The following is a 24,403-nucleotide window of genomic DNA, read 5'->3' as shown; positions in this document are numbered from 1 at the left end:
CATGTAGAATTTCTAGCTACAAGCTTCTTTAACAACGAGCGCGATGTTATTGATCGCATTGATTTCAATCTTTTGACTTAAGTCGGATGCTACATCGAAATTGGTTTTCTCAACCACGTAACATACTCGTCTTAGTCGGAATCGATTTGATATGACCACTAGGGTCGGAATAACAATCATCTTCTTAGTCATCACCGAAATGATGGTAACGAGATACTTGAACAAAACGAAATCAATTACTAGCTTCTTGGTAACCTTGTGACTTTCCCTGATCCAAGTGCGAGTCCTGTGCTTCCGGTAGTATAGGCCTCTACTACCTTTCACACCTACTCATACTCGTCCCAAGTATTGTCTCGCAGTTCCCAAGTCCTAAAATCACAAAACAATTTAACACATACGAATGTGCCCAAATAATCATACACTACTAGAATATAGACCTTTAATGACGCGCAGACAATGACACACACTAATTTATGATACACTAAAGTGTGCGTCCTAAAAATAACGTCATCTCTCACAAAATTTGAAAGATCAAGGACACGCATTTTTGCGTGCCCTAAAATTAGCGTCTTAACAAAAAAAATTTAAAAACACGGAGGATGCTTATCTTAAGCGTGCGTCCTCTACACATGTCGTTTTATAATTTTACTCAAATGCGCGTCTCTTATAACAAAATCACAGGGACCGATATTGATATTAATTCTAGGGCTTTTTTAAGATACCATCGATCCGACGACCTCGCGTCGCTTGATGGCAACCCCTTGCTCACTTATCCTCATCGACGATCTCATGCTCACCTGACCTCAAATTCCTTTGTTTCCATCTTTTGCAGAAAACCCAAATACATGCTCACCCCGTTTTTGATGCTCAGAAGAGAAAAAGGGCAAGCGCCTTGGTATTTGAGAAGATGTATTTTGGGGAAATAGGGGATTTTGGTTCTACGAGTTCTTATAACCCTAGGAATCAAGAACCCTGTATTCTCACACCGGATTCATAGTTGAAGTCCACTGGGGAGAAAAGTGTACGGATGAGCCCAATGGGTCGGGGAATAGCAGAGGAAGCGCTAGTCCTTCTTCGTAGAAGACTATGTGATACCAATTTCATCTTCTCCCTCTTCTCCGATTCTCCCGACAGCAACTACAGGTTCGGTTGATGGTTATTCGAAATTTCTATATATCTTCCAATTATATATACGTGAATATTATAAGAACAAAGGTAGCAACAGTCTAAATACATTTACTGCTGTTCTTGTTGATAAACAACACTGTGTTAGAGAAGCTACAATCCTACAGAGAGTAAACATGGCATGCAATGACCTGAACCAGTCTTCCTTCTTGGCGGTGACGTTTCTCCCAAAACTGCTTGCCTGCTTGCCACTCTTGGATCCTCTTTTACCGCCACCTCTCCTTAATGGCGGCTGAGTCACCCTCTTCACTTCCCCTTCACGCAGACTCTATCTTTATTCTATAATTAAGGTACTTATATAATTTTGGTAAGGTTTATGCGATTTTTTCTTTGTTCTTGTACGCTCGTTTCCTTTACCACCAACACGTGCTTCGTTTTTCTGCCCAGATCGTTGCCTCCTTCATAAGCTGGTCAACTTGTTGCCTGCCTGTACTCTATCCCTTTCTTACTCAAGAAGATGTAAACGCTTATTATTATTATTTTTTTAGATTTTTTGTTCAGTTCCTTCTTTACATCTATAGTTTGGTGTTTTATTGATTGTTTTTATACCTAAGTACAATTCTCTGTTAAAATGCTTGTTTTTTTAGATTATGTGTTCTGTGTGGGTTGGGTTAACATTTGAAAGAAAATTTTATGATGCACTCCAACTGCTCGATGAAATGCTTGAACCAGTTTTCTGGATTTTCATTCTAATCTGTTATTATCCCGTGCATATTAGATCATACTTAAATCATTATGTTCTTGAATACATTCTAAACTTCAATGTATGTAAAGCCCATATAAAGTCTAAGAGATAGAGGGTTTTGTGCAACTTCAATGTATGTAAAGCCCATATATTTGTAGGTAATTAGTGGCCATTTGGGATTTGTGAGATCTATCGTATTTGATCCAAGTAATCAACGGTTCAACAGGATTGAACAATCCAAGTAATCAACTGTTCAACAGGTGATAATTTTAGCTTTTTAATCTTTAAAACATATTTATTTCTTACACTATTGACTTCCAGTACAAATAGGTATTTTTCTTTAAATCGCAGACTGTTTCTGGATTATCATGTGTCTGGTTTAATTTAACTGGCGATTTATCAGATGCAGTACATATGAAAGGGAAAGAGATGTATCTGAGGACAACATGAAAAGTGTACTCACTATAGCTGCAGCTGCTTTCATACTCTCATTTGCTACAAAGGAAAATGTCGAGGTTTATTTTTTCTGAAGCATCATAAGACAGCTACAAATCATATTTTATGTTGATTTTCTTTTTGATTATTGCAGATCCGAGTTATATGTTGAGCTTATGTTTGTCTTTACTCATTGCAGGAGAGTACTACTTTTCTTATGCATCTTATTTCAGCTGATTGGATGAAAGCTAATGGGCTGAAATATCTCTTTCCCTATTTGCACAATGTTGGTACACAGTTATACGGAATCAATAGAATAAAAGAGGTAATAGAATATACCTTTGCATACTACACCCTTTGATGTATAAATTATAATTATGCATCATCAACAATAATGATGAGTTTCTTTTGTAGGCTGCAAAGTCATTCAAATTATGTCACCTAGCAGCATGGAACTGTGTATTTCTCTTTTGTAAAATGTTTACTTCAAGTAGAGATGGGGTTTCCAGTGAGGATGCCATAGATGGTTTTGTCATAGAGGCATCTGCAGAAAGTGCTTTTCTATTGAAAATACTTCACCTGTGTGGTAGTAGTAATGAAATAAGTAAGACCCTCACAGATTCTCTACAAAGTTGGTGTATTGCTCAAAGCTTGTTTGACAAGATTCCATGCCCAATAAAGCTTATTAAAAGATGGGTGTTGGTGAGTAGCAAACATTCCTGTTGATGTATTTACAATAATACATTGTCTTTGTCATCTGAATTCTCTTGCTTGCAGATACAATGTGAACAACTAAAAGACCCTGATGCTGGGCATAGGATTCCAACCATATATTCTCTGATGTCACCTTACAAAATATCAAAAGAAACCTTTGGTATTTTATTGGAGGTTATGTCTATGATAATGTTCTCATTATGTTACTAGTTGAACTTTTATATGAACACCTTTTGGATAGATATAATTATTAAGATTAACTGTTCTCTTGTTCAGGAGCTTCAAGCATATAAGAAACTGAAGTCATTTTATCCAACATTATGTAAGACAATGCAAATGACTATCATAAACATTCTCTTAGATGATATCTACACTTCAAAAGATGGTTGTTTACAAAGATCCAAAATTCTCATCGCAAAAGGAAAGGATTCACGAGCATATGGCGTTGAAGGTCTAAATGATTGCATTAAATATTTGTCTGAAGGTATATCTATAATGGTCAGTGTTTCAATTTTTGTTCTACTGTCTTTATATTTTCTTATTGCTTAATTGATTCAGCTGTTCTTTTTGCACTTCTCTTTGCTGGTGTTTGATTCCTTGTAAAATACCATGCAGAGTGACTATAAAAGGAAAGATGGCAGTGGTCTAGTTTGTCATTTCTTAGCTGAGGCTTACTTCTTACGTGCATTATGTACCCAAGAGGCAGAACCAAACTTAAAGGTACTATTGTTAAAAGCTAATGCAGTTGCTCAACAAGCATTGATTGTGCATTGGCAGAGTATTGTTAAAAGCCTTGATAGTTACTTGAAGACAATGAAAGCTAACTTTGTAAGTTTTATAATCTTTTAAACTGATTCTTTTATAAAAAATTAAAAATTACTTGACTGTTTATGGATTTTTACTTTTTTAGGTACCTCCATTTTTGGTGCGCAAAGTATTCACACAGATATTCTCCTTCATCAACGTTCAGCTATTCAACTGGTAAATTGCATAAAATATGTTTATATTGTATATCAACTTTTTCTTTCTTTTTTTTATTCTTTTTTTTTTATAAAAATGTTGATGATTATATATTTTTTTGGTGGAAGTCTTTTGTTGAGACGTGAGTGCTGCTCGTTTAGTAATGGTGAATATGTGAAGTCAGGATTGGCTGAATTAAAACAATGGTGTTGTTATGCAACTGAGGAAGTAAGAACTTTTTATATCTTTATATATTTAAAAAAAAAAAAAAATTTGATTTTGTAGTAAATAATATTTGATTTATTTACAGTATGCGGGGACCGCATGGGATGAGTTGAAGCATATCAGACAAGCAGTTGGATTCTTGGTTATACATCAAAAGCCCAAGAAGACTTTGAATGAAATTACCAATGAACTTTGTCCTGTAAGCAAATTTATTTTAATAGTAATAAATATTTTAATTCCGTTTTTCTCTTTTATTATATTCAAGATTGTGCATTTTTGTTATTTATGCAGGTGCTTAGCATACAACAGCTATACATAATCAGCACCATGTATTGGGATGACAAATACGGGTCCCACAGTGAATTCCATCTCATAAAAAACTTAAATCCTAAGGGCGTTTTCGTAATTAGGTCATTTCAAATATGAGAGTCATGATGACAGAGGACTCAAACAATGCAGTCAGCAGCTCATTCTTGTTAGATGACGACTCCAGGTAAATATCTCAAAACTTGTAAAATCTTTTCAGGGGCAAATTCGTCTAAAATGGGGATATTTATTTGTGTATGATGCAACATACCGTTCTCTGTGGATGACATCTCAAATTTTATGCCACAAGTAGACATAGGAGAGATTGAACCTCCACCGTTCTCTGTGGATCGACCTCATATTCTTCTGTTCTTCGTCTTTTTTCTTCCAGATTATCAACTCTAGCCCTATACTGTGTTTTCTTTAAATGGAGAACCATCCTTACTGTAGATGATGTTGTGAATCAGGGAAGATTGTGGTTGAATGTCCAGGTGATTGTTACTTTGTAGATTAATAGAAAGGGTTAATGGCATAGGCAACAAATTATCTGAAATTTACTCATTCAGTGATCAAGATTATAATTGTGTTTTGTTTCATTGTTGGTTTGCTAACCTCCCTTCTGCTTATACTTTTGCAGCATGATGCATTTTTCAGGCAACACAATTTGAGTATGAGAAATTTTGTGACCGATGCTTCTAAAGGAAATCTTGTTAAATACATATCATCACCAGAGGTGGAATTTCTAAAAAGTATCATGACAACATTCAAATCAACCACCACAAAACTAATTTTCAGATTTCTAGAAGTTTGAGGACTCTCTTTCATTGATTGCTCAACTTCCAGCTGTAGCTGCATATATATACCGTAGGTATGTCTATGTGTATATCCAATTAAATCCCATTTCTACATAATTTCATATTGAAAAATGAAAATTTGACTTGCTATGCTTGGATTTGATAGTCCAGCCATGCAAGAGCTTATGAGGCTTTATGTCACTATCCATACCTAAGAATATGATTTATGATTATTTACTTGTTTATATATATGTTTTTGAATTTATGTTTAAGGATTATAAAATCTTGATTTATTGTAGTGACCATGAAGGTGGAAATGTGAGTGCTCATACCGGACATCTTGTAAGTTCCAAAGATAAAATGCACTTTCATTTACTTGTTTATTATAGCATCTTACTATATACTTGAAAATTTTACCTAGTTATAGCAATGTCATCCAAGTACAAAGCAATTTTCACTTCTATAATTTGGTAGATTTCCAAATGCAATAAGTAGCGAACATGAACATGAACATGAAGCGTGATTATGTCAGCAACACAGATGAGAATGGTTTCTCTGCTTTTAATTTTGAGGAATCTGACAATCATAGTGCTGGCAATTATTCTTCCAATAAGATTTCAAGTAATGTCTCTAGACTCTAATCACTCTTATCATGTATGACTGAGTCTCACTACTTATAATATATGTTTTTTTTTTGTTGGCAGTTTCAAGATCCCAAATCTCTGCACCTCCTGGATTTATGGGGCCCAGCAGAGCACCACCTCCGGGGTTCACCTCTAATGAGAGGGTAGAACAGACATATGATAACTTATCTGATATGTTACCATATATTCTTTTATCTTTCTCCTGTACATGTATTATATATATATATATATATATATATATATATATATATATATATATATATATATATATATATATATTGCTGGGAGTCATATGTTTGAGAGTAATTCTATAATGAGAAAAATGCATCAGCATCAAGCAGCAGTGGCTCCTGTATATAACGGTGATGGTGAGCTTGAGTTGATGGATATATACATGCTATGCAAATCAACTAAACCATAAAATTATCATTCCACCAAACTGCTCTTCTTCCTGTAACTGCATATCTGGTATGATTTAACTATTAAATTAAAGTATACATATTTAATATATACAAATACATTTATGAAGAAAATGTTAAAAACACAGAATGTACAAGTCAAAATAGATGGAAATGGACATGATAAACTCCCTGAAGTGGCTACAAGTCATGAAACTAATTGCTTGATGTCCTGCAATTGCAATTCTGGTAAATTAAATCTTGATGTTTCATTTTTCCTATAATTATTAAATATAAAATCTTTCACCGCCTTCTATGACAAAAACTCTTGATAATCTCGGTTTAGACATTCAATAGACTGTTGTCGGTTGTTTCAATGGCTTTTCGGTTGCATTTTTAAAAGCTGAGGTACATTTACTTTATTTCATTTGGATTTTATTTATTAATCGGTATTTTAATTTGTTTTTGTGTGTGTTCTCGTGGCACAATTGCAGATCACATGTTTTATTAAGGTGAAATAAGCAGGCAAGAGTGGTGTAATCAATGGAAGAGGTAACTAATCACATGATTTGTTTCTCTTCAACAATGGAAGTGCTTGGAATAACACTTTAATTGACATATTAGGAGTGAAAGACATGTCTTTGTATAGAAACAACATATGAACACAGGACATTATTGGGATTCAATATGTTTCTGAGGCAATAAAGGTCAAACACTATGTCTAATGTGTGTGTAGTGGGCAGTTTTGAAATTATATTCAGAACATGACTACATTTTAGAGAAGGAATTGCATGTTCTTCTTCCTCCATCCATATCCAATGGAATTCGAGTTATTCCACCTCCACATGGTGCAGATTCTGCATGGCATGGGGAAAAGCTTCTCAGCAATGTACCCCACAGGAGCTTCAGGTATTGGTTAAAATATTTACATCATTTTATCAATTTAGCCACTGAAATATATATATATATATATATATATATATATATATATATATATATATATTATAAGTTATAACAATACTTTAATCATTTAAGTGTTCACTAATTTTTTTTAAACAGAATCAAGCAACTTTGAGGTCATCTGTTTTGGATGTTCTTTTGGAGATAACAAAATTATGTGACATTTATCTCATGGAAACAGTCTTAGATGATGAAAATGAGGTATTATAATTTATATCTTTACTTATATTGTGGGTCCCATTTAAATATCAATCAAGAATAATCATAAATTTGGTAATTATTAATTTTTTTGTTATCTTGTTGGCTAATTGATACTATTATTTGTTGCAGAAAAAGATTTTAATTGCATTAAAAAATGCTGGGATTTTTACATCGGCTGATTTTTACATCATTGTTTGATATGTATATGTGCTTGTGTGTAGGTTGGTGTCAAAAAGCTTGCAGATGCTCACTTTTTCCTCATTTGACTACTCACATTTGGCATAAGTATTTGCAACTAACATTCCTTGTTTGATTCTTCTATTAATCTTATTAGAATATTAATTTTTTGTCTTTTATTTGATCAGGTCACAATTATCGGAGGGTTCATTAGTCTTAAAGAATTATGAAAGGCAAGATGCAACTCTACTTAGTTGGAATTTGATGTTTATCATTCTTTGTGTATATCTTTTTAGTTTGTATAGCATTACTTTGCAGAAGGTGTCCCTTGATACGCAATGTAGTATTAGGTTATATAGTTAGGGAAAACCTCTTAATAACAATGTACAATTAGATCCCTTTAATATCAATGTATTACAATTTTTTGACATGATTTTATTGGATGAAATTGATTGTTTTGGTATATATTTGTTTACATATTTTTGTATTATACGTAAATGAGTATCGTAAAGATGCGTCGTAAATGCATATCGTAAATGGTTACTGAAGTTTATGACACGCAAATGCGTGTCATCTTCATTTATGACATGAGCTTCCTTGATACGCATTGCGTGTCATAAACACGCGCGTCGTAAGGTTACGACACGCGAATGTGTGTCCTCTTCCTTTATGACAGGGCCTTCCTTGATACGCATTGTGTGTCATAACTGCGCGTCGTAAATGCGTGTCATAAATGCGCGTCGTAAATGAGCGTCGTAAATAGACGACGCGCAAAAGCGTGTCGTCTTTCATTATGACAGGGCCTTCCTTGACACGTATTTGCGCGTCGTCTGAGCGTTTTACGACACGCATTGCTCGTCGTAAAAGGCTGTTTTTCTAGTAGTGATAAAAATTTTCCTAGACTCTACTAGGACTTCTTCCATGCATATCTTCAACATAATTGTGCTTCAACTCGGTTGGTGATGGAAAGGCCACACGATAAGACAACTTCAGGAATTACTCCAATCGTCCCATCATCCTGCCAATCGAAGGTGTACTTCAGACGCATCGTACTCCTCTAAATGTTCCGTTATTTTATCAGTCATATTCTAAAGGCAAGATACCACTCTTACGATATCTTCCGATAGGTGTCATTCACTATCATAAGCCTTTCATTTCCTCCATTTATTCAATTCTCTACGAGTCTTCACCATGATGTTTTGTACACCCAAACAAATGTTAAGTGCACCGAGCGAGAATTTAAGATAAGAAAGCTTTATTTACGATAAACGTATAAATCTCCTTATCACTCCGAAATGTTACATGTCAGTTCTAATATCGTAATTAAACGTTTAGAATCCTGAGCACATAAAATTTCTAGATCCGGTCGGCAACAGACCATAGATCCAATCAAATAATAGCATATAAGGCATATAATGCTATAACATAAATCATTTAGCACATAAAAGCAATTTAGGCATCTAATCCTAAAGTAAGCTAGTGCTTGTGTCAATTCAGATGTACTACCTAAAATATATTAGACACTCATCTCACAATCATCGCTTAGCATTCTAAGTTTAAGTCTAGAAATTTCCTACAAAATCCCTAGTTCACTTAAACTAATGCTCTGATACCAACTGTGACATCCCCATTTTCAAGGGAAGAAAAGACCGATTTTATTTATGCTTTATAAAAATCAGAGTATATTTTTAAAAGAAATATATTGCGGAATTTGTTCCCAGAAAAACATGATAAATATATTATCCAATCATTTTTCGAAGAAATGTATTTTTATTCATTTTAAACCTTTGGGATGTCATCGTCAATACTGAAACATAAGCATAGACAGACCTTACATTTATTTACACTAGTGATCTACATCTCCTTTAATCTCTCAGTGTAAAGTAGCTTCGTATCGACACCTGTGATACAAATAAGCTTGAGTGGGTCAGGTTGGGAAACCTGGTGAGTACATAGGGTTTTTAACCCACAATAATATAATTATTATGTTTAATCATCAAGCAATTAACCCAATTACTCATCCTCATTATCTTCTTTATTCCTAATTACCTTCCCTAAGGATTTATCCTAAGGGTCATCTCCTACATCATATTTACCTCTCATCTCCTTACATCTCATTTCCTTATATGTTTGTTCCTAAGGACTTTTCCTAAGGATCATCGCCTACATCGCATAGACAGTACTAATTCGGGGATTACTCCCTCAATACGTGTCTAGTAAGGGTTAGGGTATCATCGCATGAATACGTAGTTACAACATCGCCTGAACTCGTAATTCATAAAAGGGGTTAGAGTATCATCGCATGAATACGTAGTTACAACATCGCATGAACTCGTAATTCATCACCTACAGGTTATGAGCCTGCTGGTGTTTCCACATGACTGTCTAGAATAGTCTGTGGTCGCCATCTATACTCTAGTAGATGACTACATCGCCGGTCAAGGTTATGGTATCTCCTCTCATCTCACATCACCTATTTATCATCACCTATCTATCATCACCTAATTATCATCTCCTTTCTATCATCTCCTAATTATCATCACCTATCTATCATCACCTAATTATTATCATCTTTCTATCATCACCTATCTATCATCACCCGTTGCTACCCAATATATATTTATAAGTATAAAAATACGTATACAGTTTAAATCATGTAAACATGTATAAATCGTTTATCTAGCATAGATATCAAGAACACAGATAATATGCACATATAACACGTAATTTATATTAAATACTTCGTATATATGCGTAAGATGAAAGTAACTATGCACTCACATGATAAGACGACGATTGGACAGCACTTCGTCCCTTAAAACAATATTCTTCGATGAAACCGGGATGTTTTTTGAAAAACCGACTTCACGCGGGCAGAATTTCGGCTCGAAAAACTCTTTTTCTCGGGAACTTCGGGCTTTCTTCGGGTTCTAGGGGCGTTCCCGAGGCTTCGGGGTGTTTCAAGATGGCTAGAGAGGGTACAGAGAGTGAAAGAGAGTGTGGATTAGCAACCATTCCCGGATACCCTCGATTTCTATTTATAGGGTGAAAATTCGACATTCACGTTGTGAACCAAGTATGTTCACGTCGTGAATTTCATCTTGGTCATCCCCTAGGCTTGCCGTGTGTCTTCTAGGCTCGAAACGCGTCGTTCACTGAGTTCACGTCGTGAACACTGTGTTCACGTCGTGAATGCAGTCAAATTCTTGAAGTTTGTGCTCCGAACTTCAAAAATCCATATCTTTCGCATACGAGCTCCTTTTTTGACGTTCTTTATATCCACGCATAGGTGAGATTATGCTCTATATCTTTCATTTAGACTCCGTCGGCTAATTTTGAATTTATTTTTAATATTATATTATATTATATTTTTAACGGGCCGGGACAGGAAAAGTCCGTTAAAATTTCATAACTTCTTCATCCGATGTCCGTTTTCGTCTGTCTTTTTATCGTTACGCTACTATTAATGAGATATTCGATTCTTATTTAGGTTGTGTCGGCTAAAAACCGCTCGATCTATTATTCGAATTTCGGGCTGCATACTGCTAAGCCGAAACTTCGAAAAATTATAACTTCCTAATACGAAGTCAAATTTGGGCGTTCTTTTTATGCATGCTCTCGGGTTAACGTATTCTACGACTTTCGTTTAGATTGATAAGGCCAAATATCGCTCTATCGTAAATTCATTATTTATGTCGCGTTGTGTCGTGTCGGTTCTATCGCGAAACTTCGATAGATTATAACTTCTTCGTCATAACTCGGATTTCAGTGTTCTTTATATGTACGGAATCCTTGTAACATATACTATAACTTAGTTAAGATTACTCCTTCTAAATAATCTTCCATCAAAAAGTCATTTTTGACGCTCATTGTCTTTAAATTGACTAACCCGAATCTGCGGGCGTTACAACAAATTCACGTGGATAAGAACACATACACCTTAAAATCTAAGGGTCATAACGTTTCTCTCCGATTCATAAAAATTATGGTGAGGAAACACTTCCACCAAGTAGATTTTAAGTAAGATAGCAATTGTGATCTTTGCAATCTCAAAATCGTTAGTGGAGCATGCGTGGTTAACCGGCACACTAACATGGACTTATGAGAAATGGAAAAAGTCTAAACAATCGAGACTATGATTACAGCATCCCTTTTCATAGTTATAAAATTATTTAGACACACCTATGAGCTATCTAAGTCAAGGTGTATGATTTTGATAAAGTCTTATCAAAGCAATCTCGTATCAAAAATCTGAACTTTGGTAAGAAAGTCAATAAAGTATTGATTTCTAAAAGTCCAGCTAATTTCTGGATACATGTCAAAGCTAGTGGCAGCATAAGTGTTATGCTAATAAGTTTTCATGTTAGTGGGAGCATGATAATTATGATAAGTATTGCAAGTTAGCAATATTAATTATAGAAAACAAAAGTTTCAATTAGTTAAGTTGCAGGGGTTGAAAAGTTGTTTTGCTATAATTAAGGGAGAGGAAATTGTACTTCATTTCAATTCTAAAAGCTTAGATTGAGGCTTTAATCATCTTTATTCAAGGATATATATATATATATATATATATATATATATATATATATATATATATATATATATATATATATATATATATATATATATGGATTTTGTGTTGGAATGGCTCAACATAAGGAAATTCTATATATGATTCCATTATTTGCGTTCTAAAATTCGATTATGATTACGGCATCCCTTTTCATAATCTGAATTATGAGAACTTGGCAAATAGAAATATTATAGCAAAAGGACTGGTCTAGTGTGACAACCCGAAATTTCTATCTTGTACAGCTATTCAACTCAATCAAAGTCAGACTTATTTTCTGCTAACTTTTAGCACTGTTTAGAGTCTGTTTGAGCATTCTGAGCCTAGTACACCAAAGGAATGAGTGAAAGGAAGTGTCAATTGAAGTTATAGCCTAACAAGCAAGCCCTAAACTTTATCATGTGGAGTTTACAGCCATACCATGTGAGTTTACGGTCGTAAACACAAGGTGGCCGTAAACTCATGTTATATACATGATATTCTTCCATTATTTCATCATTCTTCACCTTTTCAAGCATAGAAAACGATTTCTCTCTCAACTATCATCAAGAACTTTCATCTTAATCTTCAATCTAGTAAGTAATATTTCCATTTTCAAGTTGATATCCTTCAATATCTAGTGATTATACATGATTTCATCCATGAAATCTCTTCTTTTGGTTAGATCTTCAAATGTTCTTCATTTCTTCAAGAACACTCTTGTTCTTTGGGCCGAAAATTACTCTTTCAAGCTTCTACATTGTAATTATCCTCTTATATACTTACTACCTTGTAAAGACCCTTGATTAGCACCTTGAAAACGTCCAAATCTCATGAACAATAGGAGTTTACGGCCAAGACCATCTCCCTTGGCCGTAAACCCTTGTTAAGGGTGCATTTGTCGGCCTTAGACCCCCTAAAGGCTTCTAAACTCTTGAGTACCTTCCTATGTGTAGTACTTACTATTTATGCTACTTGAAATCATCTAATATCCAAGATCAAAGAGAGTTTACGTCCAAGAGCATCTCCCTTGGCCGTAAACCCTAATTAGTGGTGCATATGGACCATAACTTCTTCCTAAGGCTTGGATTTAGGGCTAGAACACTTCCTTGTGGATTGTAAGACCTTGAAACACCTTTTGACACAAATCATCATGAGTTTACGACCGTAAACTCATGAGGCCGTGAACACATGGCCGTAAACACCATAGTGTGGCCTTAAACTCCTTAGATGCAACCCCTTGTGATTGTAACACATAAATTCAAGTGTTTTCTAGTCCCTAAAGTGGTTTCCTGTCATAATTAATTCGTATATTCACTAATTATATCCATATATGTATCAATATATTCTTAATAGGATTCGTTGTGTTCAAAACTTCACTTGACACTTAGCATCCTACACCAACCTTACATTTGAATAACTTACAACAGGTGAGTTCATACCCCCACATTTTCATAGTTTTTACTGTTTTAAGGGGGGGGGGGGGGGGATACAAGTCTAACACAAATATTTTTTGTTATAATAAATAATTTCAAATGGATTACAGTTATCAAAAAAAATGGTTTCAAACATCTTATCGAAATCAATTTCAGTATCATCAAATCAAGTGGTTTTAAGTGATTGTTTAAAAAAGACATCAAGTCACCAAACTGGATTTCAAAATATGAAACTTCTTTTAAATATTTTATAAACTTATATTTTTCCCCAAAAATCATACTAGTATACATATATTTATATAAATAAGATTTAAATGATTTAGGACTGATAACCCACTTTGGTTCCTTTTCCTTGTTTGGATGTGGGATTTCACATACCCGGAGACCCTTATTTCCCTGATCAAGAACAAGATGCAGAGCCAGAAGAAAATCATGAAATTCCCATAGATGATGATTTTGCAGAAAACTTTCCTGAAGACAATAATTCTGAATCAGAAGCCTATAATCCACCACCAATTTCTCAAAATCCTAACCCTCGTCCGGTTTTCCAAGGTCCGACGCCTCTATGGGTAGAAAGCTTGGAAACATGGAGTCAAGAGCAGGGTCAACCAATGCCTTACAACGGAGACAGAAGCTTCTACAACTTAAGTGAAGGAGGTTCAGCAGACAGAGTCCTGCCGATTATAGTCAGCAGAGTTGCTCGAAATGAAATTCAGGGTAGAACAGCCATCAACCGAATCAGAGAAGTTGATGCCAATGTGAGAATTAATACAATCAGTATTAATCATCTTGAATATGCTCGTGAGAGAGAGATACAAGGGACAATGAATCTCTATTGAAAGCATTAACTGAAACTCGAGCTGAAGTCATAGAGCTTCGAGCACGCCTGACAGTGTATGAAAGGCATCTACTTGCTATGGAGCGTCAAATGGCTGAGATGAGGTTTCATCTAAATGATACCCGTCGCCATTAGGAAATACTCTATTTGTTTCCTATTACACTCTTTTGGTTATAGTTAAGTCTATGGATAGGTTTTAGTGTTATTTTTTCAGGTTTTTCAGTAAGACCACGAGAATTTTATTTTCGATAGGTCTGTATGATGTCGATATTTTTCTCATAATTTGCTGTATTGTAAACCTGTCTAGGGTCAAGTTTTCCAGACTTATGTATTCAATATGCCAATTTAATCGACATGCATTTTCTTAGTAATTGAAAAATAACCATTCACTTTCATATTATTCAGTTACAAGTTGTACTTGTCATAGACTTCTATTTCCAATTCATTCCAAGATTCATATCGAACTATATGTTCTAGTTCAAAGATATCAGAATTCATATTCACTCTTGATGTCTTATCATATTTGTATCTTTTGACTTTTATAGAAAAAGATGCCTCTTCGTAGAAATCCAAGACGTCATAATGTAAATGAACCGCCGGTGCCACCTCCGCCACCACCTCCTCAGTTTGACCCCGCTATGTTCCAAGTGACAGTCACGGTAGCAGTAGCTGCTGCTATGTCTCAGATCCATACTTCTGGTGCTAGTGGGTCTGGAGTTGGTACAAATCCCCCTAACCAGGGTAAAGGTCATGGGCATTCGCGATAATGCACTTATAAATATTTTTCCAATGCTAAACCCAGGACCTTTAATAGAACTGGAGGAGTTATGGCATTAAAGCAGTGGATAGAGAAGACATAAGCAATTTTCGAAATCTGCTCCTGTCCTGACAACAACAAAGTCAAATTCGTTGCTTGCACTTTTTCGGAAAGAGCTTTGACATGGTGGAATGGTCACGTTAAGTCACTTACTCTGGTAGTGGCTAATTCGATCAGCTGGGAGAACTTCAAAGGTATGCTTATGCGGGAATATTGTCCGCGAGGCGAAATCCAAAAACTTGAGCAGGAACTTTGGGGTCTTTCAATGGTTGGTTCTGATATATCAACATATACCAGTAGATTTTGTGATCTGGCAATTCTGTGCCCGGAGATGGTTGCTCTGGAGAGCAAGAAGATTGAGAGATATATTTGGGGACTATCGCCCCAAATTCATGATGGGTTTTGAGCACTACAACATTCCTATGGTGTACATGCAAACCCTAAAGCTTTGGATCTAGTTTGTCTAATGAACATGCAATAATCATCCAAAGCTATAAACCCTAGATCTAGCATGTGATAATCAATATAAACATAAGAATAGGGTTTAGATCTTACCTTGATTGTTATATAGCAACAACAATCTCAATTCCTTCTTGTAATTGACTTCTGAAAGCTTAGAGTCACAAATGTCACTCCTCTAATGGCTCACAAACACCAAGAGCAAGAGGATGAAGAAGGAGAAGAGAAGAGGCACTCAAAAACGTCTAGAAACCCTAAGGAATGAGTTAGCCACGTTTTTGGTGCCCTAGGGGTGCTTAAATAGTGAGGCTATTAGGGTTATCTAACAAGGAAACCCTAATTTGACTGCTTAGGCCCTAAGCAACCCATGGACTCCTCCTTTAGAGGCCTTGGACGATTTCTAATGGGTTTCCCCATAGAATTCGTCCACTCCTCTAATATGGAGTCCATTAGCCCAATATTCAACTATCACACAATTGACAGTTCTAGTCCCCTAAGTTTAATTAATCTCTTTTAGCCACAAAATTAATTCTTAATTAATTATTGACTAATATTAATTAAACAATACGATTTCTCATTTAATATATTATTCTCATAATATAGTAATAAATCATAATTAATCCTTTCTCTCCATAATTCATCCTATCAAGTTGCTTTGGTGAAGGCAGCCCAAAAGGACCATGCACCATCGGGTCAAGTACATACCAAAATAGTTATGGACTTAGACACTAATCCAACAATTCAGTCAAGTGTTTTAGCTTCAAGGCCTGTTACTTTTGACAGTGCCAAAGAGCTGGAACAATCTCTTATCGACCACGGGGCCCATCAACACTCAGTGGTTTCAGTACCAGAACAACTAAAGGGAAACAACAACAACAACAATGACAACAACAATAGCAAGAAGAAGGGTCGGAACAAGAGGAAGGGCAAGTTCTCACAGAATTCGTCAAAGAAGCAACAGTTGGTTACAGTTAATGCTGCTACCGTACCTGCTGTTGTTCCTGTTAACCCAGTACCAGCTAAGCCTTATGCTGGTAATCTCCCGAAGTGCAACAAATGCAATTTTCACCATAAATGAAATTACAGAGAAATGCAGTGTCGTAACTGCAACAGAAAAGGGCATACTGCCCGATTCTGTAGAGCACCACCCCAACCACTTAACCAAGTACCTGTTTCTAGAGTAGGTCAAGCGTGCTACAATTATGGTGAAGTGGGGCATTTCAAGAGAGATTGTCCTAAAGCTAGAAATACAGGTGGAGTGGGGAGAATTTTAGCCTTGGGCCAGGAAGAAGCAGTGGCAAATCCCGCAGTAGTTACGGGTACGTTCCTTCTCAACAACACTTATGCATGCATTCTATTTGATTGTGGTGCTGAGAAGAGCTTTGTGAGCCATAATTTCAAACATTTACTAAATCAAAACTCCCAACCATTAAAAGAAACATTCACAGTCGAAATGGCTAACGGGAAATCTGAATCCACCAACGACATATACATAGGATGTACTCTTACCTTGAATAACTTTTCATTCTCAATTGACCTTATGTCGGTCTATATCAAGAGTTTCGACGTCATAATAGGTATGGATTGGTTGTGTCCTAACCGTGCTGACATCCTATGTTATGAAAAAGCCATTCGTCTGAACTTGCCAACTAACGAAACTCTTGTTATTTATGGCGACAAACCCGGAATGAACCTCCAGATCATTTCTTGCATTAAGGAACAGAAGTACCTTAGCAAAGAATATTGTGCTTTCTTAGCTCACGTTGTAGACGAAAAGCAAGAAGTGAAAGATATCGCGAAAATTCCTGAAGTATGTAACTTTCTCGACGTTTTTCCCGATGATCTTGCAGGAGTGCCTCCCGAACGACAAGTCGAGTTCAGAATCGACTTAATTCCAGGGGCTACCCCTGTTGCCAAATCTCCTTATCGTCTTGCACCTTCAGAAATGCAGGAATTATCCAGCCACCTTAACGAACTCTTTAACAAAGGTTTCATAAGACCAAGCTTCTCACCCTGGGGAGCACCGGTTTTGTTCGTGAAGAAGAAGGATGGATCATTCCGTATGTGCATAGACTACTGCGAGCTGAATAAACTTACCATTAAGAATCGATACCCTCTGCCTCGCATTGACGATCTGTTCGACCAACTTCAAGGTGTGAGCTACTTTTTAGAAATAGACTTAAGATTTGGGTATCACTAGTTACGGATTTTGGAGGATGACATTCCCAAAACCACGTTCAGAACTCGTTATGGTCATTATGAATTCGTAGTGATGTCATTCGGATTGACGAATGCACCTGCTGTGTTCATGGATTTAATGAACAGAGTGTGTCGTCCATTATTGGACAAATTCGTCATAGTCTTCATTGACGACATCCTTGTTTATTCAAGAAGTGAAGAGGATCATGGCCAACATCTTCGTCAAGTTTTGCAAACTCTTAGAACAGAGAAACTCTATGCGAAGTTTTGAAAATGTGAATTTTGGATTAGGAAGGTTGAATTCCTAGGTCACGTGGTCAGTTCTGAAGGAATACACGTCGATCCTTCCAAAATTAAGGCTATTGAAAACTGGTCAGCACCCAAAACACCTATAGAAATCCGTCAATTCTTAGGTCTTGTTGGCTATTATCGCAGATTCATCCATAATTTCTCTCGAATAGCTAAACCTCTTACCACCCTGACGCAAAAGGGTGTAACTTTTAGCTGGGGAGAAAAACAAGAAATTGCATTCCAAACACTGAAACGAGCCTTGTGTAGTGCACCAATACTGTCTCTCCCTAAAGGGACAGAGGATTTCGTAGTGTACTGTGATGCTTCAAATCAAGGGCTTGGATGTGTTCTTATGCAAAGAGGAAAGGTGATATCCTATGCCTCAAGACAGCTAAAGACATATGAAGTCAACTATACAACACATGACCTTGAGCTAGGAGCAGTGGTATTCGCTCTGAAGATCTGGAGACATTACTTATATGGCACGAAATGCACAGTATTCACGGACCATAAAAGTCTCCAGCACATCTTCAATCAGAAAGAGTTGAACATGAGCCAACGACGATGGGTGGAGCTACTGAACGACTACGATTGTGAGATTCTTTATCACCCTGGTAAATCTAACATTGTATCTAACACCCTTAGCAGAAAAGAATACTCGGGTCGCAGAGTAAAGTCGTTGACCATGACAATCCATTCACATCTGTCCACACAGATCAGAGAGGCTTAACTCGAGGCCTTAAAACCTGAAAACGTGGCAGGTGACACTTTGAGAGGAATGGATAAAAACTTCAGAGTCAGGGATGATGGAGTCTATTGTTTCATGAACCGGATCTGGACACCAAAGTTCGGTGGTTACCGATATGTGGTTATGAATGAAGCACACAAAACTCGATACTCCATTCATCCGAGTTCAGATAAGATGTACCTAGACCTCAAGAAACTATACTGGTGGCCAAACATGAAGGCCGAAATTGCTACCTTTGTGGGCAAGTGCCTTACTTGTGCCAAGGTAAAGGTAGAATACCAGAAACCTTCAGTTTTATTGCAACAACCTGAAATACCTGAATGGAAGTGGGAGCGGATTACAATGGATTTCATAACCAAGCTACCCAAGACATCGGGAGGTTATGATACTATTTGGGTAATAGTCGATAGATTAACCAAATCCGCACACTTCTTGCCAATTAAAGAGACCGACAAAATGGAGAATCTAACAAGAACTTACCTCAAGGAAATCGTTAGACTGCATGGTGTACCAATATCTATTATTTCTGACCGAGATAGTAGATTTACTTCTTGTTTCTGGCAGTCTCTACAAAAATCTTTGGAAACTAGGTTGGACATGAGTACAGCCTACCATCCTCAGACTAACGGACAAAGTGAGAGGACAATTCAAACTTTAGAAGATATGTTACGAGCTTGCATGATAGACTTTGCTAAGGCATGGGATACTCATGTACCCCCTTGTCGAATTCTCTTACAACAATAGTTATCACACTAGCATAAAGGTTGCACCTTTCGAAGCTCTCTATAGCCGCAAGTGCAGATCACCTCTGTGTTGGGCTGAAGTGGGTGATACGCAGTTAGCTAGAAGTCAAGTTCCTGACAGTACCCTCACTGGTACGGAAATCATTCGCGAAACCACAGAGAAAATCGTACAAATCCGGGAGCGGCTTAAAGCTTCCAAAGATAGATAGAAAAGGTACGCCGACAAAAGAAGAAAACCTTTGGAGTTCCAGGTTGGTGACCGTGTCATGTTGAAGGTCTCACCCTGGAAGGGCATGATACGCTTTTGAAAGTGTGACAAGTTGAATCCAAGGTATATAGGATCATTCAAAAATCTTGCTAGAATTGGTCCCGTAGCTTACAAACTTCGACTACCTCAAGAACTAAGTAACATACATCCTGTTTTCCACGTCTCGAACTTGAAAAAGTGTCTGTCGAACGAGACTCTAGTTATTCCACTCGACGAAATCGAGATCGATGAGAGCCTCAACTTCGTGGAAGAACCAGTAGAAATCATGGACCGAGAAGTCAAACAAACAAAGCAAAGTTGTATTCCTATAGTGAAGGTTCGCTGGAATGCAAAGCGGGGACCCGAATTCACTTGGGAGAGCGAGGATCAAATGAAATTGAAATATCCTCAACTTTTCGCTTAGTTATTTGTAACTACTTAATTGCTTAAACTCTAATTTCGGGACGAAATTCTCTCTAACGGGGGGATGATGTTACAACCCGAAATTTCTATCTTGTACAGCTATTCAACTCAATCAAAGTCAGACTTGTTTTCTGCTAACTTTTAGCACTGTTTAGAGTCTGTTTGGGCATTCTGAGACTAGTACACCAAAGGAATGAGTGAAAGGAAGTGTCAATTGAAGTTATAGCCTAACAAGCAAGCCCTAAACTTTATCATGTGGAGTTTACGGCCACACAATGTGAGTTTACGGTCGTAAACACATGGTGGCCATAAACTCATGTTATATACATGATATTCTTCTATTATTTCATCATTCTTCACCTTTTCAAGCATAGAAAACGATTTCTCTCTCAACTATCATCAAGAACTTTCATCTTAATCTTCAATCTAGTAAGTAATATTTCCATTTTCAAGTTGATATCCTTCAATATCTAGTGAATATACATGATTTCATCCATGAAATCTCTTCTTTTGGTTAGATCTTCAAGTGTTCTTCATTTCTTCAAGAACACTCTTGTTCTTTGGGCCGAAAATTACTCTTTCAAGCTTCTACATTGTAAGTATCCTCTTATATACTTACTACCTTGTAAAGACCCTTGATTAGCACCTTGAAAACGTCCAAATCTCATGAACAATAGGAGTTTACGGCCAAGACCATCTCCCTTGGCCGTAAACCCTTGTTAAGGGTGCATTTGTCGGCCTTAGACCCCCTAAAGGCTTCTAAACTCTTGAGTACCTTCCTATGTGTAGTACTTACTATTTATGCTACTTGAAATCATCCAATATCCAAGATCAGAGAGAGTTTACGACCAAGAGCATCTCCCTTGGCCGTAAACCCTAATTAGTGGTGCATATGGACCATAACTTCTTTCTAAGGCTTGGATTTAGGGCTAGAACACTTCCTTCTGGATTGTAAGACCTTGAAACACCTTTTGACACAAATCATCATGAGTTTACGACCGTAAACTCATGAGGCCGTGAACACATGGCCGTAAACACCATAGTGTGGCCTTAAACTCCTTATATGCAACCCCTTGTGATTGTAACACTTAAATTCAAGTGTTTTCTAGTCCCTAAAGTGGTTTCCTGTCATAATTAATTCGTATATTCACTAATTATATCCATATATGTATCAATATATTCTTAATAGGATCAGTTGTGTTCAAAACTTCACTTGACACTTAGCATCGTACACCAACCTTACATTTGAATAACTTACAACAGGTGAGTTCATACCCCCACATTTTCATAGTTTTTACTGTTTTAAGGGGGGGGGGGAATACAAGTCTAACACAAATATTTTGTGTTATAACAAATAACTTCAAATGGATTACAGTTATCAAAAAAATGGTTTCAAACATCTTATCGAAATGAATTTCAGTATCATCAAATCAAGTGGTTTTAAGTGATTATTTCAAAAAGACATCAAGTCACCAAAATGGATTTCAAAATATGAAACTTCTTTTAAGTATTTTATAAACTTATATTTTTCCCCAAAAATCATACTAGTATACATATATTTATATAAATAAGATTTAAATGATTTAGGACTGATAACCCATTTTGGTTCCTTTTCCTTGTTTAGATGTGCGATTATAAGCATTAGTTATTTGTCCGAGTGTCATTTAAATTTTACTTATATATATTGTATATGTATACAAGTATAAAAGTTTATTCATTTAGTTTCAATTACCCTTTGTACAAGTTGAGCAAGGGGTTGTATTCATTAATACTAAGTATCAATATAGAAAGCACATATAAATTACAATAGGTATAATTTATGATCCACAGAACATTAATTCATGATTCAAGCATACTAGAGTACATTGTTTTACAAAAACAAAGGTTTAATTCAAAACTATCCAAGCGTATACATTCTTTCAGATAGAGGTTAAGTGTACTAATTCAAGAACATACTAGTAATCATTTATTTCAGAATGATTAAGTTTTCATAATTATTATACATGTAACGTTATATGCTTTTATGAGTCAAGTGGTACAGTTTGTTTAATTCATTTTAAACAATATAGTAAAGTCCTGATATTATGACCAGAGTCTCCAGCAGGGTATCGAAACAATGTGTGTATAGATCTATATTAGGAATGACAATCCCGCACTCGGACTGCTAGCTACAGTCAGGCATACACGCCTGTGAGTGACAATTGTTATCATCAACTTTCAGCGCATTCATAGCGTTGGGTCAGGCCACCTAGTCAGTACGGTTATAATAACTCATTAAAAGATATTAACAATACGTTAGTGTATAGTTAACTAAACTTATGTACTATTTCAAAGTACTAGTTTACCAGATACAGTTTACAGTAATACATTACAGTTTACAATAACAGTTAATGAATTCAGACATACTCATAGATACAAGTTTACAAAAGGATTACAAATACACAACATTGGTTTACAAATAGAACAGTTTAATACAACTAAAACTACTTTTCATATACAGCAGAAAATATAGGGTTTTCTGGAAACAGTTACATATTCAAGAAACAGAAGACATTCTTTCAAAACATAAATACTTATGCACTCACTCAACTTTATGTTGATACTCTCTTTTCAAATTACTTGTATTCTCAGGGAACCAGTAGGCAGGTACACCCCGAGCTTTTGAGAAGATGGAGCTATTTATGTCTTGTCTTCTTCTTTTGTACAACTATTTAGTTTCATAATACAACGTTGAAACACATGTAAATATTTATACTTTTAAATACAGTGGCTGTTTGTACTCCGATTACTATAATACATGTGTTGTGATAAGTTTAATCATTACAAGAGGATCAATGCATATAAGTTTAAAATCTAACAGATTTCGGTAAATGATAGGAATTTGGAATTCTTACATTTTCGATAAGGATTTGGGAGTGTGAAAAGAGAATCATTGAAATTATGTTCAATCGATCTAGTTCACAAAGTAAAAGATAATAGACAAACATAGAGTGCATACTTGGTGTATGGCAAAGCTATTGTTTAGAAGAACATAGTGTACATGCTTGGAGCATGGGACAACTAGTGTTTTTAATTCAAGTATAAAGTTGATAAAAACCGAAACAATGAATAATGAGTAATCAGTATGGTGATAAATAAAAAGTGTTCTATTTATATTCATAGGTTTTGATACCATACTAGAATCAATTATTCTTGTGTTTCATTTTGCATGTTTTGACTTCCAGAATAAACTAGGTCATTCTTCCCGAATGACTAAGTTATTCAAACCATCCACAGTCGGTCATATGTTGGAAGTAGATATGAATCAAGACTGTCATGAGTTGGCTTGTAGATGTCTAAGATGTTGGACATAGCAAAGAGGTGCTACAACACTCATGAGTGCTCATAAGTTCTGAGTATTGGATTCAACCCGTGCTCATTTGAATCACTTCATGGATTTTATCACGAGTGATCATGAGACGATAATATCTTATATTCTTCAAACCTAGAGATATGAGTTGTTACTATGAGTTGGTTGTACATTGATTGCGCGAAAACGCATTGGTAACTCGATGTTATAAAACGTGCCTTTGTGTATGATTCAACAAGTAGTAGAACAAGCCATATGAGTCGAAATTTATCCATTCCTTTTACCTTCGGGATAAAAGCGATATCTGTGGGCCCCTCGATGATTTAGCGATGACATATGTGAGTGCTTGGCCAAGCCAGGACTGATTTGATTTGTTCAATCAGTCAGTCATCATAAATCGAAAATCGGGAAACAACAAATGGACAGAGAGAATGATTTATAATCCATGTCTCAGTCCATATGATATCTAGAATGGAGGAATATATGATCCCTTATCTAAGGGACAAGTCATTGACACGGTCAGAGTTCGACAGCGGCTTTAAGAGCTACGATTGCCAGTTAGGTTTTGAAGTCATACTCAATAATAGTTTTAGACTTATCCAAGTAGGACACTGTTGGAT

At 36.0% G+C, this 24,403-nt stretch overlaps 2 long non-coding RNA genes across 2 annotated transcripts; both read left to right on the top strand.

Annotated features, from left to right (window-relative positions):
- Positions 1-4,906: 4,906 nt before the first annotated feature.
- Positions 4,907-5,641, top strand: LOC145162366 (uncharacterized). The gene is made up of 3 exons (XR_013739059.1): positions 4,907-5,001; positions 5,148-5,378; positions 5,604-5,641. It is a non-coding gene; the product is annotated as an uncharacterized LOC145162366 (long non-coding RNA).
- A 1,113-nt stretch (positions 5,642-6,754) lies between these two features.
- On the top strand, positions 6,755-8,074 carry LOC145162246 (uncharacterized). Its single transcript, XR_013738981.1, has 4 exons — positions 6,755-7,255; positions 7,406-7,507; positions 7,729-7,792; positions 7,873-8,074. It is a non-coding gene; the product is annotated as an uncharacterized LOC145162246 (long non-coding RNA).
- The last annotated feature ends 16,329 nt before the right edge of the window (positions 8,075-24,403 follow it).

This window comes from Lactuca virosa, chromosome 3 (assembly GCF_052849685.1).
Source record: "Lactuca virosa cultivar CGN04683 chromosome 3, Lactuca_virosa_CGN04683_v6, whole genome shotgun sequence".
NCBI classification, from domain to species: domain Eukaryota; kingdom Viridiplantae; phylum Streptophyta; class Magnoliopsida; order Asterales; family Asteraceae; genus Lactuca; species Lactuca virosa.
The sequence above is the reverse complement of the archived record's forward strand: the minus strand, read 5'-3'. Positions and strand labels throughout refer to the sequence as shown.